General features: G+C 47.3%; 28 non-coding genes across 28 annotated transcripts; all 28 read left to right on the forward strand.

Moving 5' to 3' along the window:
- The first annotated feature begins 26 nt into the window (after positions 1–26).
- LOC145153090 (5S ribosomal RNA) lies at positions 27–145 on the forward strand. The gene has a single exon (XR_013733618.1). It is a non-coding gene; the product is annotated as a 5S ribosomal RNA (ribosomal RNA).
- Positions 146–374: 229 nt separating this feature from the next.
- Positions 375–493, forward strand: LOC145144196 (5S ribosomal RNA). The gene has a single exon (XR_013725211.1). It is a non-coding gene; the product is annotated as a 5S ribosomal RNA (ribosomal RNA).
- Positions 494–722: 229 nt separating this feature from the next.
- LOC145155315 (5S ribosomal RNA) lies at positions 723–841 on the forward strand. The gene has a single exon (XR_013735762.1). It is a non-coding gene; the product is annotated as a 5S ribosomal RNA (ribosomal RNA).
- A 231-nt stretch (positions 842–1,072) lies between these two features.
- LOC145137233 (5S ribosomal RNA) lies at positions 1,073–1,191 on the forward strand. The gene has a single exon (XR_013720967.1). It is a non-coding gene; the product is annotated as a 5S ribosomal RNA (ribosomal RNA).
- A 226-nt stretch (positions 1,192–1,417) lies between these two features.
- On the forward strand, positions 1,418–1,536 carry LOC145153092 (5S ribosomal RNA). Its single transcript, XR_013733620.1, has one exon. It is a non-coding gene; the product is annotated as a 5S ribosomal RNA (ribosomal RNA).
- Positions 1,537–1,765: 229 nt separating this feature from the next.
- LOC145149653 (5S ribosomal RNA) lies at positions 1,766–1,884 on the forward strand. The gene has a single exon (XR_013730506.1). It is a non-coding gene; the product is annotated as a 5S ribosomal RNA (ribosomal RNA).
- Positions 1,885–2,113: 229 nt separating this feature from the next.
- On the forward strand, positions 2,114–2,232 carry LOC145155776 (5S ribosomal RNA). The gene has a single exon (XR_013736205.1). It is a non-coding gene; the product is annotated as a 5S ribosomal RNA (ribosomal RNA).
- A 230-nt stretch (positions 2,233–2,462) lies between these two features.
- Positions 2,463–2,581, forward strand: LOC145147414 (5S ribosomal RNA). Its single transcript, XR_013728318.1, has one exon. It is a non-coding gene; the product is annotated as a 5S ribosomal RNA (ribosomal RNA).
- A 229-nt stretch (positions 2,582–2,810) lies between these two features.
- LOC145145280 (5S ribosomal RNA) lies at positions 2,811–2,929 on the forward strand. The gene has a single exon (XR_013726261.1). It is a non-coding gene; the product is annotated as a 5S ribosomal RNA (ribosomal RNA).
- A 229-nt stretch (positions 2,930–3,158) lies between these two features.
- LOC145146918 (5S ribosomal RNA) lies at positions 3,159–3,277 on the forward strand. The gene has a single exon (XR_013727840.1). It is a non-coding gene; the product is annotated as a 5S ribosomal RNA (ribosomal RNA).
- A 229-nt stretch (positions 3,278–3,506) lies between these two features.
- On the forward strand, positions 3,507–3,625 carry LOC145155594 (5S ribosomal RNA). Its single transcript, XR_013736026.1, has one exon. It is a non-coding gene; the product is annotated as a 5S ribosomal RNA (ribosomal RNA).
- Positions 3,626–3,853: 228 nt separating this feature from the next.
- LOC145153094 (5S ribosomal RNA) lies at positions 3,854–3,972 on the forward strand. Its single transcript, XR_013733621.1, has one exon. It is a non-coding gene; the product is annotated as a 5S ribosomal RNA (ribosomal RNA).
- Positions 3,973–4,202: 230 nt separating this feature from the next.
- On the forward strand, positions 4,203–4,321 carry LOC145143594 (5S ribosomal RNA). The gene has a single exon (XR_013724625.1). It is a non-coding gene; the product is annotated as a 5S ribosomal RNA (ribosomal RNA).
- Positions 4,322–4,548: 227 nt separating this feature from the next.
- On the forward strand, positions 4,549–4,667 carry LOC145153095 (5S ribosomal RNA). Its single transcript, XR_013733622.1, has one exon. It is a non-coding gene; the product is annotated as a 5S ribosomal RNA (ribosomal RNA).
- A 230-nt stretch (positions 4,668–4,897) lies between these two features.
- On the forward strand, positions 4,898–5,016 carry LOC145147365 (5S ribosomal RNA). The gene has a single exon (XR_013728272.1). It is a non-coding gene; the product is annotated as a 5S ribosomal RNA (ribosomal RNA).
- Positions 5,017–5,245: 229 nt separating this feature from the next.
- Positions 5,246–5,364, forward strand: LOC145147719 (5S ribosomal RNA). The gene has a single exon (XR_013728614.1). It is a non-coding gene; the product is annotated as a 5S ribosomal RNA (ribosomal RNA).
- Positions 5,365–5,593: 229 nt separating this feature from the next.
- LOC145138300 (5S ribosomal RNA) lies at positions 5,594–5,712 on the forward strand. The gene has a single exon (XR_013721434.1). It is a non-coding gene; the product is annotated as a 5S ribosomal RNA (ribosomal RNA).
- A 229-nt stretch (positions 5,713–5,941) lies between these two features.
- On the forward strand, positions 5,942–6,060 carry LOC145145363 (5S ribosomal RNA). Its single transcript, XR_013726339.1, has one exon. It is a non-coding gene; the product is annotated as a 5S ribosomal RNA (ribosomal RNA).
- Positions 6,061–6,290: 230 nt separating this feature from the next.
- LOC145139304 (5S ribosomal RNA) lies at positions 6,291–6,409 on the forward strand. Its single transcript, XR_013721877.1, has one exon. It is a non-coding gene; the product is annotated as a 5S ribosomal RNA (ribosomal RNA).
- A 229-nt stretch (positions 6,410–6,638) lies between these two features.
- Positions 6,639–6,757, forward strand: LOC145154475 (5S ribosomal RNA). Its single transcript, XR_013734947.1, has one exon. It is a non-coding gene; the product is annotated as a 5S ribosomal RNA (ribosomal RNA).
- A 227-nt stretch (positions 6,758–6,984) lies between these two features.
- LOC145153096 (5S ribosomal RNA) lies at positions 6,985–7,103 on the forward strand. The gene has a single exon (XR_013733623.1). It is a non-coding gene; the product is annotated as a 5S ribosomal RNA (ribosomal RNA).
- A 229-nt stretch (positions 7,104–7,332) lies between these two features.
- LOC145150358 (5S ribosomal RNA) lies at positions 7,333–7,451 on the forward strand. The gene has a single exon (XR_013731176.1). It is a non-coding gene; the product is annotated as a 5S ribosomal RNA (ribosomal RNA).
- Positions 7,452–7,680: 229 nt separating this feature from the next.
- LOC145155777 (5S ribosomal RNA) lies at positions 7,681–7,799 on the forward strand. Its single transcript, XR_013736206.1, has one exon. It is a non-coding gene; the product is annotated as a 5S ribosomal RNA (ribosomal RNA).
- A 230-nt stretch (positions 7,800–8,029) lies between these two features.
- LOC145147585 (5S ribosomal RNA) lies at positions 8,030–8,148 on the forward strand. Its single transcript, XR_013728484.1, has one exon. It is a non-coding gene; the product is annotated as a 5S ribosomal RNA (ribosomal RNA).
- Positions 8,149–8,377: 229 nt separating this feature from the next.
- On the forward strand, positions 8,378–8,496 carry LOC145145281 (5S ribosomal RNA). The gene has a single exon (XR_013726262.1). It is a non-coding gene; the product is annotated as a 5S ribosomal RNA (ribosomal RNA).
- Positions 8,497–8,725: 229 nt separating this feature from the next.
- On the forward strand, positions 8,726–8,844 carry LOC145146919 (5S ribosomal RNA). The gene has a single exon (XR_013727841.1). It is a non-coding gene; the product is annotated as a 5S ribosomal RNA (ribosomal RNA).
- Positions 8,845–9,073: 229 nt separating this feature from the next.
- LOC145155595 (5S ribosomal RNA) lies at positions 9,074–9,192 on the forward strand. The gene has a single exon (XR_013736027.1). It is a non-coding gene; the product is annotated as a 5S ribosomal RNA (ribosomal RNA).
- A 227-nt stretch (positions 9,193–9,419) lies between these two features.
- Positions 9,420–9,538, forward strand: LOC145153097 (5S ribosomal RNA). Its single transcript, XR_013733624.1, has one exon. It is a non-coding gene; the product is annotated as a 5S ribosomal RNA (ribosomal RNA).
- Positions 9,539–9,596: the final 58 nt, after the last annotated feature.

The raw sequence follows: 9,596 nt of genomic DNA on the forward strand, positions 1-9,596 counted from the left end.
CAAGCAATAAGCATGGACAGTATTTCGGGTGCGATCATACCAGCACTAATGCACCGGATCCCATCAGAACTCCGCAGTTAAGCGTGCTTGGGCGAGAGTAGTACTAGGATGGGTGACCCCATGGGAAGTCCTCGTGTTGCACCCCCCTTTTTCGTTGTCCGTTTGCGTTTTTTTAGATTTTACGTGCGGTTTTTTTTTGTTTTTTTTTCTTTCTTGCTATTTCTATGCTCGGGTGGCCTCCGCTTCATGGTTGATGGTCTTCGTATTTTTTGAACGGAGCTGATCGGTCACGTGGGTCCCACGCCTCGCGTACGAAAACAAAGGAGTTTCTGCGTCTTTTAAGACATACAAGCAATAAGCATGGATAGTATTTTGGGTGAGATCATACCAGCACTAATGCACCGGATCCCATCAGAACTCCGCAGTTAAGCGTGCTTGGGCGAGAGTAGTACTAGGATGGGTGACCCCCTGGGAAGTCCTCGTGTTGCACCCCCCTTTTTCGTTGTCCGTTTGCGTTTTTTTAGATTTTACGTGCGGTTTTTTTTTGTTTTTTTTTCTTTCTTGCTATTTCTATGCTCGGGTGGCCTCCGTTTCATGGTTCATGGTCTTCGTATTTTTGGAACGGAGCCGATCGGTCACGTGGGTCCCACGCCTCGCGTACGAAAACAAAGGAGGTTCTGCGTCTTTTAAGACATACAAGCAATAAGCATGGATAGTATTTCGGGTGCGATCATACCAGCACTAATGCACCGGATCCCATCAGAACTCCGCAGTTAAGCGTGCTTGGGCGAGAGTGGTACTAGGATGGGTGACCCCCTGGGAAGTCCTCGTGTTGCACCCCCCTTTTTCGTTGTCCGTTTGCGTTTTTTTAGATTTTACGTGCGGTTTTTTTTTTGTTTTTTTTTTCTTTCTTGCTATTTCTATGCTCGGGTGGCCTCCGTTTCATGGTTCATGGTCTTCGTATTTTTGGAACGGAGCCGATCGGTCACGTGGGTCCCACGCCTCGCGTACGAAAACAAAGGAGGTTCTGCGTCTTTTAAGACATACAAGCAATAAGCATGGATAGTATTTCCGGTGCGATCATACCAGCACTAATGCACCGGATCCCATCAGAACTCCGCAGTTAAGCGTGCTTGGGCGAGAGTAGTACTAGGATGGGTGACCCCCTGGGAAGTCCTCGTGTTGCACCCCCCTTTTTTGTTGTCCGTTTGCGTTTTTTTAGATTTTACGTGCGGTTTTTTTTTGTTTTTTTTTTCTTGCTATTTCTATGCTCGGGTGGCCTCCGTTTCATGGTTAATGGTCTTCGTATTTTTGGAACGGAGCCGATCGGTCACGTGGGTCCCACGCCTCGCGTACGAAAACAAAGGAGGTTCTGTGTCTTTTAAGACATACAAGCAATAAGAATGGACAGTATTTCGGGTGCGATCATACCAGCACTAATGCACCGGATCCCATCAGAACTCCGCAGTTAAGCGTGCTTGGGCGAGAGTAGTACTAGGATGGGTGACCCCATGGGAAGTCCTCGTGTTGCACCCCCTTTTTCGTTGTCCGTTTGCGTTTTTTTAGATTTTACGTGCGGTTTTTTTTTGTTTTTTTTTTCTTTCTTGCTATTTCTATGCTCGGGTGGCCTCCGCTTCATGGTTGATGGTCTTCGTATTTTTGGAACGGAGCTGATCGGTCACGTGGGTCCCACGCCTCGCGTACGAAAACAAAGGAGTTTCTGCGTCTTTTAAGACATACAAGCAATAAGCATGGATAGTATTTTGGGTGCGATCACACCAGCACTAATGCACCGAATCCCATCAGAACTCCGCAGTTAAACGTGCTTGGGCTAGAGTAGTACTAGGATGGGTGACCCCCTGGGAAGTCCTCGTGTTGCACCCCCCTTTTTCGTTGTCCGTTTGCGTTTTTTTAGATTTTACGTGCGGTTTTTTTTTGTTTTTTTTTCTTTCTTGCTATTTCTATGCTCGGGTGGCCTCCGTTTCATGGTTCATGGTCTTCGTATTTTTGGAACGTAGCCGATCGGTCACGTGGGTCCCACGCCTCGCGTACGAAAACAAAGGAGGTTCTCCGTCTTTTAAGACATACAAGCAATAAGCATGGATAGTATTTCGGGTGCGATCATACCAGCACTAATGCACCGGATCCCATCAGAACTCCGCAGTTAAGCGTGCTTGGGTGAGAGTAGTACTAGGATGGGTGACCCCCTGGGAAGTCCTCGTGTTGCACCCCCCTTTTTCGTTGTCCGTTTGCGTTTTTTTAGATTTTACATGCGGTTTTTTTTTTGTTTTTTTTTCTTTCTTGCTATTTCTATGCTCGGGTGGCCTCCATTTCATGGTTCATGGTCTTCGTATTTTTGGAACGGAACCGATCGGTCACGTAGGTCCCACGCCTCGCGTACGAAAACAAAGGAGGTTCTGCGTCTTTTAAGACATACAAGCAATAAGCATGGATAGTATTTCGGGTGCGATCATACCAGCACTAATGCACCGGATCCCATCAGAACTCCGCAGTTAAGCGTGCTTGGGCGAGAGTAGTACTAGGATGGGTGACCCCCTGGGAAGTCCTCGTGTTGCACCCCCCTTTTTCGTTGTCTGTTTGCGTTTTTTTAGATTTTACGTGCGGTTTTTTTTTGTTTTTTTTTCTTTCTTGCTATTTCTATGCTCGGGTGGCCTCCGCTTCATGGTTGATGGTTTTCGTATTTTTGGAACGGAGCCGATCGGTCACGTGGGTTCCACGCCTCGCGTACGAAAACAAAGGAGGTTCTGCGTCTTTTAAGACATACAAGCAATAAGCATGGATAGTATTTCGGGTGCGATCATACCAGCACTAATGCACCGGATCCCATCAGAACTTCGCAGTTAAGCGTGCTTGGGCGAGAGTAGTACTAGGATGGGTGACCCCCTGGGAAGTCCTCGTGTTGCTCCCCCTTTTTTCGTTGTCCGTTTGCGTTTTTTTAGATTTTACGTGCGGTTTTTTTTTTGTTTTTTTTCTTTCTTGCTATTTCTATGCTCGGGTGGCCTCCGTTTCATGGTTCATGGTCTTCGTATTTTTGGAACGGAGCCGATCGGTCACGTGGGTCCCACGCCTCGCGTACGAAAACAAAGGAGGTTCTGCGTCTTTTAAGACATACAAGCAATAAGCATGGATAGTATTTCGGGTGCGATCATACCAGCACTAATGCACCGGATCCCATCAGAACTCTGCAGTTAAGCGTGCTTGGGCGAGAGTAGTACTAGGATGGGTGACCCCCTGGTAAGTCCTCGTGTTGCACCCCCCTTTTTCGTTGTCCGTTTGCGTTTTTTTAGATTTTACGTGCGGTTTTTTTTTGTTTTTTTTTCTTTCTTGCTATTTCTATGCTCGGGTGGCCTCCGCTTCATGGTTCATGGTCTTCGTATTTTTGGAACGGAGCCGATCGGTCACGTGGGTCCCACGCCTCGCGTACGAAAACAAAGGAGGTTCTGCGTCTTTTAAAACATACAAGCAATAAGCATGGATAGTATTTCGGGTGCGATCATACCAGCACTAATGCACCAGATCCCATCAGAACTCCGCAGTTAAGCGTGCTTGGGCGAGAGTAGTACTAGGATGGGTGACCCCCTGGGAAGTCCTCGTGTTGCACCCCCACTTTTTCGTTGTCCGTTTGCGTTTTTTTAGATTTTACGTGCGGTTTTTTTTTTGTTTTTTTTTTCTTGCTATTTCTATGCTCGGGTGGCCTCCGCTTCATGGTTCATGGTCTTCGTATTTTTGGAACGGAGCCGATCGGTCACGTGGGTCCCACGCCTCGCGTACGAAAACAAAGGAGGTTCTGTGTCTTTTAAGACATACAAGCAATAAGCATGGACAATATTTCGGGTGCGATCATACCAGCACTAATGCACCGGATCCCATCAGAACTCCGCAGTTAAGCGTGCTTGGGCGAGAGTAGTACTAGGATGGGTGACCCCATGGGAAGTCCTCGTGTTGCACCCCCCCTTTTTCGTTGTCCGTTTGCGTTTTTTTAGATTTTACGTGCGGTTTTTTTTTGTTTTTTTTTCTTTCTTGCTATTTCTATGCTAGGGTGGCCTCCGCTTCATGGTTCATGGTCTTCGTATTTTTGGAACGGAGCTGATCGGTCACGTGGGTCCCACGCCTCGCGTACGAAAATAAAGGAGTTTCTGCGTCTTTTAAGACATACAAGCAATAAGCATGGATAATATTTTGGGTGCGATCATACCAGCACTAATGCACCGGATCCCATCAGAACTCCGCAGTTTAGCGTGCTTGGGCGAGAGTAGTACTAGGATGGGTGACCCCCTGGGAAGTCCTCGTGTTGCACCCCCCTTTTTCGTTGTCCGTTTGCGTTTTTTTAGATTTTACGTGCGGTTTTTTTTTGTTTTTTTTTTTCTTGCTATTTCTATGCTCGGGTGGCCTCCGCTTCATGGTTCATGGTCTTCGTATTTTTGGAACGGAGCCGATCGGTCACGTGGGTCCCACGCCTCGCGTACGAAAACAAAGGAGGTTCTGTGTCTTTTAAGACATACAAGCAATAAGCATGGACAATATTTCGGGTGCGATCATACCAGCACTAATGCACCGGATCCCATCAGAACTCCGCAGTTAAGCGTGCTTGGGCGAGAGTAGTACTAGGATGGGTGACCCCATGGGAAGTCCTCGTGTTGCACCCCCCTTTTTCGTTGTCCGTTTGCGTTTTTTTAGATTTTACGTGCGATTTTTTTTTGTTTTTTTTTTCTTTCTTGCTATTTCTATGCTCGGGTGGCCTCCGCTTCATGGTTCATGGTCTTCGTATTTTTGGAACGGAGCTGATCGGTCACGTGGGTCCCACGCCTCGCGTACGAAAACAAAGGAGTTTCTGCGTCTTTTAAGACATACAAGCAATAAGCATGGATAGTATTTTGGGTGCGATCATACCAGCACTAATGCACCGAATCCCATCAGCACTCCGCAGTTAAGCGTGCTTGGGCGAGAGTAGTACTAGGATGGGTGACCCCCTGGGAAGTCCTCGTGTTGCACCCCCCTTTTTCGTTGTCCGTTTGCGTTTTTTTAGATTTTACGTGCGGTTTTTTTTTGTTTTTTTTTCTTTCTTGCTATTTCTATGCTCGGGTGGCCTCCGTTTCATGGTTCATGGTCTTCGTATTTTTGGAACGGAGCCGATCGGTCACGTGGGTCCCACGTCTCGCGTACGAAAACAAAGGAGGTTCTGCGTCTTTTAAGACATACAAGCAATAAGCATGGATAGTATTTCGGGTGCGATCATACCAGCACTAATGCATCGGATCCCATCAGAACTCCGCAGTTAAGCGTGCTTGGGCGAGAGTAGTACTAGGATTGGTGACCCCCTGGGAAGTCCTCGTGTTGCACCCCCCTTTTTCGTTGTCCGTTTGCGTTTTTTTAGATTTTACGTGCGGTTTTTTTTTATTTTTTTTTCTTTCTTGCTATTTCTATGCTCGGGTGGCCTCCGCTTCATGGTTCATGGTCTTCGTATTTTTGGAACGGAGCCGATCGGTCACGTGGGTCCCACGCCTCGCGTACGAAAACAAAGGAGGTTCTGCGTCTTTTAAGACATACAAGCAATAAGCATGGATAGTATTTCGGGTGCGATCATACCAGCACTAATGCACCGGATCCTATCAGAACTCCGCAGTTAAGCGTGCTTGGGCGAGAGTAGTACTAGGATGGGTGACCCCCTGGGAAGTCCTCGTGTTGCACCCCCCTTTTTCGTTGTCCGTTTGCGTTTTTTTAGATTTTACGTGCGGTTTTTTTTTGTTTTTTTTTCTTTCTTGCTATTTCTATGCTCGGGTGGCCTCCGCTTCATGGTTGATGGTTTTCGTATTTTTGGAACGGAGCCGATCGGTCACGTGGGTCCCACGCCTCGCGTACGAAAACAAAGGAGGTTCTGTGTCTTTTAAGACATACAAGCAATAAGCATGGACATTATTTCGGGTGCGATCATACCACCACTAATGCACCGGATCCCATCAGAACTCCGCAGTTAAGCGTGCTTGGGCGAGAGTAGTACTAGGATGGGTGACCCCATGGGAAGTCCTCGTGTTGCACCCCCCTTTTTCGTTGTCCGTTTGCGTTTTTTTAGATTTTACGTGCGGTTTTTTTGTTGTTTTTTTTTCTTTCTTGCTATTTCTATGCTCGGGTGGCCTCCGTTTCATGGTTCATGGTCTTCGTATTTTTGGAACGGAGCCGATCGGTCACGTGGGTCCCACGTCTCGCGTACGAAAACAAAGGAGGTTCTGCGTCTTTTAAGACATACAAGCAATAAGCATGGATAGTATTTCGGGTGCGATCATACCAGCACTAATGAACCGGATCCCATCAGAACTCCGCAGTTAAGCGTGCTTGGGCGAGAGTAGTACTAGGATGGGTGACCCCCTGGGAAGTCCTCGTGTTGCACCCCCCTTTTTCGTTGTCCGTTTGCGTTTTTTTAGATTTTACGTGCGGTTTTTTTTTGTTTTTTTTTCTTTCTTGCTATTTCTATGCTCGGGTGGCCTCCGCTTCATGGTTGATGGTTTTCGTATTTTTGGAACGGAGCCGATCGGTCACGTGGGTTCCACGCCTCGCGTACGAAAACAAAGGAGGTTCTGCGTCTTTTAAGACATAAAAGCAATAAGCATGGATAGTATTTCGGGTGCGATCATACCAGCACTAATGCACCGGATCCCATCAGAACTCCGCAGTGAAGCGTGCTTGGGCGAGAGTAGTACTAGGATGGGTGACCCCCTGGGAAGTCCTCGTGTTGCACCCCCACTTTTTCGTTGTCCGTTTGCGTTTTTTTAGATTTTACGTGCGGTTTTTTTTTGTTTTTTTTTTCTTGCTATTTCTATGCTCGGGTGGCCTCCGTTTCATGGTTCATGGTCTTCGTATTTTTGGAACGGAGCCGATCGGTCACGTGGATCCCACGCCTCGCGTACGAAAACAAAGGAGGTTCTGTGTCTTTTAAGACATACAAGCAATAAGCATGGACAGTATTTCGGGTGCGATCATACCAGCACTAATGCACCGGATCCCATCAGAACTCCGCAGTTAAGCGTGCTTGGGCGAGAGTAGTACTAGGATGGGTGACCCCATGGGAAGTCCTCGTGTTGCACCCCCCTTTTTCGTTGTCCGTTTGCGTTTTTTTAGATTTTACGTGCGGTTTTTTTTTGTTTTTTTTTCTTTCTTGCTATTTCTATGCTCGGGTGGCCTCCGCTTCATGGTTGATGGTCTTCGTATTTTTGGAACGGAGCTGATCGGTCACGTGGGTCCCACGCCTCGCGTACGAAAACAAAGGAGTTTCTGCGTCTTTTAAGACATACAAGCAATAAGCATGGATAGTATTTTGGGTGCGATCACACCAGCACTAATGCACCGAATCCCATCAGAACTCCGCAATTAAGCGTGCTTGGGCTAGAGTAGTACTAGGATGGGTGACCCCCTGGGAAGTCCTCGTGTTGCACCCCCCTTTTTCGTTGTCCGTTTGCGTTTTTTTAGATTTTACGTGCGGTTTTTTTTTGTTTTTTTTTCTTTCTTGCTATTTCTATGCTCGGGTGGCCTCCGTTTCATGGTTCATGGTCTTCGTATTTTTGGAACGTAGCCGATCGGTCACGTGGGTCCCACGCCTCGCGTACGAAAACAAAGGAGGTTCTCCGTCTTTTAAGACATACAAGCAATAAGCATGGATAGTATTTCGGGTGCGATCATACCAGCACTAATGCACCGGATCCCATCAGAACTCCGCAGTTAAGCGTGCTTGGGTGAGAGTAGTACTAGGATGGGTGACCCCCTGGGAAGTCCTCGTGTTGCACCCCCCTTTTTCGTTGTCCGTTTGCGTTTTTTTAGATTTTACATGCGGTTTTTTTTTTGTTTTTTTTTCTTTCTTGCTATTTCTATGCTCGGGTGGCCTCCATTTCATGGTTCATGGTCTTCGTATTTTTGGAACGGAACCGATCGGTCACGTAGGTCCCACGCCTCGCGTACGAAAACAAAGGAGGTTCTGCGTCTTTTAAGACATACAAGCAATAAGCATGGATAGTATTTCGGGTGCGATCATACCAGCACTAATGCACCGGATCCCATCAGAACTCTGCAGTTAAGCGTGCTTGGGCGAGAGTAGTACTAGGATGCGTGACCCCCTGGGAAGTCCTCGTGTTGCACCCCCCTTTTTCGTTGTCTGTTTGCGTTTTTTTAGATTTTACGTGCGGTTTTTTTTTGTTTTTTTTTCTTTCTTGCTATTTCTATGCTCGGGTGGCCTCCGCTTCATGGTTGATGGTTTTCGTATTTTTGGAACGGAGCCGATCGGTCACGTGGGTTCCACGCCTCGCGTACGAAAACAAAGGAGGTTCTGCGTCTTTTAAGACATACAAGCAATAAGCATGGATAGTATTTCGGGTGCGATCATACCAGCACTAATGCACCGGATCCCATCAGAACTTCGCAGTTAAGCGTGCTTGGGCGAGAGTAGTACTAGGATGGGTGACCCCCTGGGAAGTCCTCGTGTTGCTCCCCCTTTTTTCGTTGTCCGTTTGCGTTTTTTTAGATTTTACGTGCGGTTTTTTTTTTGTTTTTTTTCTTTCTTGCTATTTCTATGCTCGGGTGGCCTCCGTTTCATGGTTCATGGTCTTCGTATTTTTTGAACGGAGCCGATCGGTCACGTGGGTCCCACGCCTCGCGTACGAAAACAAAGGAGGTTCTGCGTCTTTTAAGACATACAAGCAATAAGCATGGATAGTATTTCGGGTGCGATCATACCAGCACTAATGCACCGGATCCCATCAGAACTCTGCAGTTAAGCGTGCTTGGGCGAGAGTAGTACTAGGATGGGTGACCCCCTGGTAAGTCCTCGTGTTGCACCCCCCTTTTTCGTTGTCCGTTTGCGTTTTTTTAGATTTTACGTGCGGTTTTTTTTTGTTTTTTTTTCTTTCTTGCTATTTCTATGCTCGGGTGGCCTCCGCTTCATGGTTCATGGTCTTCGTATTTTTGGAACGGAGCCGATCGGTCACGTGGGTCCCACGCCTCGCGTACGAAAACAAAGGAGGTTCTGCGTCTTTTAAAACATACAAGCAATAAGCATGGATAGTATTTCGGGTGCGATCATACCAGCACTAATGCACCAGATCCCATCAGAACTCCGCAGTTAAGCGTGCTTGGGCGAGAGTAGTACTAGGATGGGTGACCCCCTGGGAAGTCCTCGTGTTGCACCCCCACTTTTTCGTTGTCCGTTTGCGTTTTTTTAGATTTTACGTGCGGTTTTTTTTTTGTTTTTTTTTCTTGCTATTTCTATGCTCGGGTGGCCTCCGCTTCATGGTTCATGGTCTTCGTATTTTTGGAACGGAGCCGATCGGTCACGTGGGTCCCACGCCTCGCGTACGAAAACAAAGGAGGTTCTGTGTCTTTTAAGACATACAAGCAATAAGCATGGACAATATTTCGGGTGCGATCATACCAGCACTAATGCACCGGATCCCATCAGAACTCCGCAGTTAAGCGTGCTTGGGCGAGAGTAGTACTAGGATGGGTGACCCCATGGGAAGTCCTCGTGTTGCACCCCCCTTTTTCGTTGTCCGTTTGCGTTTTTTTAGATTTTACGTGCGGTTTTTTTTTGTTTT

This window comes from Lactuca virosa, chromosome 1, assembly GCF_052849685.1.
Source record: "Lactuca virosa cultivar CGN04683 chromosome 1, Lactuca_virosa_CGN04683_v6, whole genome shotgun sequence".
Taxonomy (NCBI): domain Eukaryota; kingdom Viridiplantae; phylum Streptophyta; class Magnoliopsida; order Asterales; family Asteraceae; genus Lactuca; species Lactuca virosa.